The sequence below is a fragment of the Juglans regia genome, chromosome 6 (assembly GCF_001411555.2).
Source record: "Juglans regia cultivar Chandler chromosome 6, Walnut 2.0, whole genome shotgun sequence".
NCBI lineage: Eukaryota > Viridiplantae > Streptophyta > Magnoliopsida > Fagales > Juglandaceae > Juglans > Juglans regia.
The window spans coordinates 36,442,234-36,447,643 of NC_049906.1; positions in this window are offsets into that span (position 1 = coordinate 36,442,234).

Sequence of the window (5,410 nt, forward strand, 5' to 3'; positions counted from 1 at the left end):
CTTTAAACAAACGTGGCCTTAGTCTCCAGGAAAGTTAATAGTTAAAAAATACGGCTTGAAAGCTATTTCCCTGAAAATCTTGAACTGCTCATCAACCTGAGAGTCCCCAGGAAATAATGCCCATTGATTAACCTTCTCAGCAAATATACAACCGACTGACCGCACATCAACAGGGGTAGAGTAATTGCGGGATCCAAGCAATATTTCTGGAGCTTTGTGGATTGTACCAGAGAGTCACCACCTAAAAAGAGCCACCAAAAATCATCAACCAGGTATAAAAATAATTGATTGTTTTAAAACTTCATGCCACAAGCCAAAAGAATTTTAAGAACGCATGATACACTACCAGATTTCCTATATCATTTTGACTCTAAATTGATAAAATCCAACAACAAATTAAATTTAAGATCGTTTCTGCACCATATATTTTCCAAAGATTCTACCATCCATCAAGCCGCTTACCATTCGAAGAATAATTACTCAAAAAGAAAAAGACAAATTATGAATAAAAGATTTTTATTAATTAGTTTCAAAAGAGGCCTCAGATAGTTTTCAAACAATCCATTCATTTTCAAGCCCCTTTGAAAATTGAAGCTTGATAAGGGGGTTGATTTGCTACAAACCAGTTTAATTTGTACACCTTAGCAAATCGTTTAATTGTAAAGGGTCAAGCGGTGCATTTCAAAGTTTCAAACCGTTTATTTGCAAAGAGTGAAGAGGTGCAATTATTCTGGATATTATCTAGTCTCGGAGTCTCCTCTCTATTTTTCTCTCTAGAAAATAGAGGTGGTGTAGTGAGTTCGGAAACGAGAAGGAGTGAGGTGTAGCTATGGAGGATCTCCAGGAGATGTTGGAGAATTTCCAGTTAAATGAGGAAGAAGGTGCGGCAATTGATATTGAGGGGGAGGGGACACCAGAGATTTTACGTAAAGGTGATCGCAGTTTGATTAGCAAAATATGGTCCGAGAGACAGGTTGGGAAGAATATCGTAGAAAATACAATGGCTAAGGTTTGGAGATTGAGCAAGCCGGCGGTGTTTACAGAGGTGGGGAGGAATATTTTCATTATCACGTTTGCTACCCATGCAGATAAGAGCCGGGTAGAGAGTGGTAGGCCATGGCTTTTTGATGGGAATATGTTTGTGATGAATGCATTCGATGGGTTTACTCCATTGAATAAGATATCTTTCGATAAAGCCGTGTTATGGGTCCAGTTCCATAACTTACCTTTGGTAGGGATGTCCAGGGAGTGTGGGATGAAGCTGGGAAATTCTATAGGGGAGGTGAAGGAAGTGGAGGCGGATGAAGACAATGTGGGGTGGGGTAAATTCCTTAGAGTAAAAATTCTGATGGATTTGAAGAAGCCTCTAGCCAGGGGACGTACTATTACATTGCAAGGGTCAAAAGTTTGGGTTCCAATCAAATATGAGAAGTTGCCGCGTTTCTGTTTGCAGTGCGGTAGAATTATACATGATGGCGTCGAGTGTCAAATCAAAATTGTCACGGGAGTGCCAAAACAGTTTGGTAGTTGGCTTCGAGCGGAAGTTGGAGGTCGTCGTCTTCGGTTTTATTCTCAACAGGAGCATGTCTCGACTGTAAAAAAGCATGCAAACGGAGATGGGGAAGCATACGGAGGGGGAGGGTGGCGAAAATGGTGGAGGTGCAATTCCAACGGGGAAGACGGACGCTTGTAATTCAAATTGGAATGGTGCTGATTTTTCGGAGCAGGGTGTTATGGATAGCGAGTTTGTAGGCAATGTTGAAGGATTAGATCACAGGGATTGCTTTCAAAATACAAATAAGGAAAAGGCGGGAACGATGGAAGAGAACAGTTGTCACAAAAAGTCTCCGTTATCATCGATAAGATTGGCTGAAGATCTCTCCGTTACACAAAATTCGGAGGGAAGCAGATTTTACGGAATTATGCAAGATGGCCATGCTAACTATACCACGGTGGGCTTTGTCGATGATAGCTCTTCTCCAGCTAAAGGATCAAATGAGGCCCATCAACTTTCAGTGCAACCAATTAGAAGGTCTTCTCGTAATACCTGGAAAAAACGTGCTCGTAATCCATGCATGAACTCATTTATTTATACTGAGAGTTCAGGTAATAAACGTCCCATAAAAGGTGATAGTTGTGACAATGCTTTAATTGGTGGAAGTAAGAAAGCCAAGACGACAAGGGTGACTGAGATTGATCAAGCTAATGAGTTATCGGCAGAGGCTGTTGAACAGCCCTGCCGAACCCAATGATTCTTCTTAGTTGGAACACCTGTGGGCTTGGGAACCCACGAGGTGTTCGAGCTCTCTCTAATTTAGTCAGGGAAGAAGGTCCCATGGTCTTGTTCCTACAAGAGACCAAATTAAGTGAGAAGGGTATGGAAAATCTTAAGTATAGGTTGGGGTATGAGAACTGTTTGGCAGTAAGTAGTGAGGGGAGGAGTGGAGGGATTGCTCTCCTGTGGAAGAATGATGTTAATATAGTCATTAAGAATTACTCTCGAAGTCATATTCATGCAACTTTTTAGGATAAGACCACTGATGATGATTCTTGGTTTTTTACTGGGGTGTATGGTCAACCTGACTCAAGTAGGCGTCATGAAACTTGGAACCTTTTAAGATCATTGAAGGTACCAAGTGATAAAGGATGGTTACTGATGGGTGATTTCAATGAGGTGTTAAGTCCTAATGAGAAATGTGGTGGGAGAATTCGAACTGATAAACAGATGCAAGATTTTTGTGAAGTTATTGATGACTGTGAACTGTTAGACTTGGGTTTTCAGGGCAATCCATTTACTTGGTGTAATAAACGGGAACCTGTTCACTGCATTAGTAAAAGGTTGGATAGATGCTTGGCAAACCTAAAGTGGAAGGCTTTATATACTATGGCTTGTGTAAGCCATGGTAGTGTGGCATATTCTGATCATGTGCCTATTAAGTTGCAGCTACAGGCTAACAGAATGCAAAGAAAAGGGAAGAGGCTCTTTCGTTTTGAGGCTATGTGGGTGGAGGATAAGAGTTGTAAAACTATCATTGAAAAAGCTTGGAGGGACGGATTTGGGGAAGGAACAATGCTGGGGGTGATGAGACAGATAAGAAGGTGTGGTGAACAATTAGAAGACTGGAATCAAAACAGCTTTGGCCATGTTCAAAAAAATCTAAGAAAAGCAAAGTTACACCTAAAGATGATTGAAGATTCTGATCCTAGGGGCCTTATGCAAGAAGACCTAAAAAAAGCTAGAATTGAGGTTCACAAATGGCTAGAGAGAAATGAGATTATGTGGAGGCAAAGATCACGAGCTCTTTGGTTGGCTGAGGGTGATAGAAATACAAGTTACTTCCATCATAAGGCTACACAGAGAAAGAGGAAGAATTTGTTAAGTGGCATTAGGGATGCTAATGGTAATTGGCAAGTGGAAGATGCAAGAGATGAAGTGATCCTCAACTATTTTGAGGATCTATTTACAGCTTCTGCTAACAGTGGCAATATGCAGTTTCTAGATAACCTTGCTGGTAGGGTGACTAATGAGATGAAGCAAAGATTAGAGGAGGAGTTTGTGGAAGCAGAAGTGGAAGCAGCTTTAAAGGAGATGAAGCCTACAAAATCCCCTGGCCCAGATGGTATGGCTCCTTTGTTTTATCAAAATTACTGGTCTGTTGTGGGAAGGGATGTTACCAAAGCTGTTTTAACTGCTCTGAATTCTGGTAGTTTCCCTTCTCAGTTAAATCATACTTTTGTTACTTTGATTCCAAAGAAGAGAAATGTTGAGGTGGTGTCTGACTTGAGGCCAATCAGTCTATGCAATGTCTTATATAAATTGGTGTCAAAGGTACTAGCAAACAGGTTGAAGGTTGTGTTACCCGAAATAATTTCCTCTTCTCAAAGTGCTTTTGTACCTGGAAGGTTAATAACAGATAATGTGCTCATTGCTTATGAATTAGTGCATTTCCTTCGAAGGAAGAGGCAAGGAAAGAAGGGATTTATGTCCCTTAAGCTCGACATGAGCAAGGCCTATGATCGCATTGAGTGGGACTATCTTGAAACTGTCATGAGGAAGATGGGGTTTGGGAACAAGTGGATCGAGCTGTTAATGCTGTGTGTGAAATCTGTCTCCTTTTCAATTCTGGTGAATGGTGAGCCAAAGGGTCCTATTTTCCCAACGAGAGGTTTGAGACAAGGGGATCCCCTTTCCCCCTATCTCTTCCTTCTCTGTACTGAGGGACTCATATCTCTACTCAAAGCAGCTGATAGAAAAGAAGCAGTGGAGGGGATTAGAGTGTGTAGAAGTGCACCAAAAGTAAATCACCTTATGTTTGCAGATGACAGTGTTTTATTTTGCAGGGCTACTCTACAGACAAATAGAAACATACTTCATCTGCTGGAAGTTTATGAAAAAGCCTCGGGCCAAATGGTGAATAGAGAAAAGACTTCAATGTTATTTAGCAAAAATGTTTCCTCTAGCCAACAAGAAGAAATCATGAGGTTCTGGGGAGTTCAGCAGCACCAATCTTATGACAAATATTTGGGACTTCCTCCCAGGTGGGAAGAGGAAAACATCAAGCTTTTTCAGTGTTAAAGAGCAAGTTGTGGCAAAAATTACAAGGGTGGAAGGAGAAGCTTTTATCTCAAGGGGGCAGAGAAGTGCTCATCAAAGCCGTGGCTCTCTCTATCCCTACTTATATCATGAGTTGTTTTAAATTGCCTGCCTCTTTGTGCTCTGAGTTGGAGAGTCTTATTGCAAAGTTTTGGTGGGGACAAAAGAAGGATGAAAACAGAATAAGGTGGATCAGTTGGAGAAAGCTGTGTGAACCAAAGGCACTCGGGGGGATGGGGTTCAAGAACCTGAGATGTTTTAATATGGCACTATTAGCTAAGCAGGGTTGGCGCATCCTTAAAGAGGAAGAGGTATTTTTCTTCTTCTAGCTTCATGGAGGCTGAGTTAGGCAATGAACCCTCTTATGTGTGGAGGGGTATTTGGGAAGCAAAGTCTCTTTTATTAAAAGGGTGCAGATGGAGAGTAGGAGATGGGAAGGCTATCAACATTTGGACTGACTATTGGCTGCCTAATCATAAACCGGTACCTGCACTTGATTCAATTACTCAGACTCAGCTGAATTGGAAGGTGTCTGAATTGATAGATGCTAATACCAATATGTGGGATATAGAGAAGGTGAGAAGATTCTTACTACCAAGGGAAGCGTATGAAGTGCTGAATATGATGCTTACTCTTGATCAAAGACCTGATTGTATTGTTTGGGAACATGAGCATAATGGACTGTTTAGTGTCAAGAGTGCATACAGATTGTTTGCATCTTTTGATGAGGAGAGGCAGTCGGGTGAAGGGTCAGCTAGAGGGGGGCAATGCAGACTGTGGAAAAGAATTTGGAAGCTGCAAGTTCCAAATAGAATA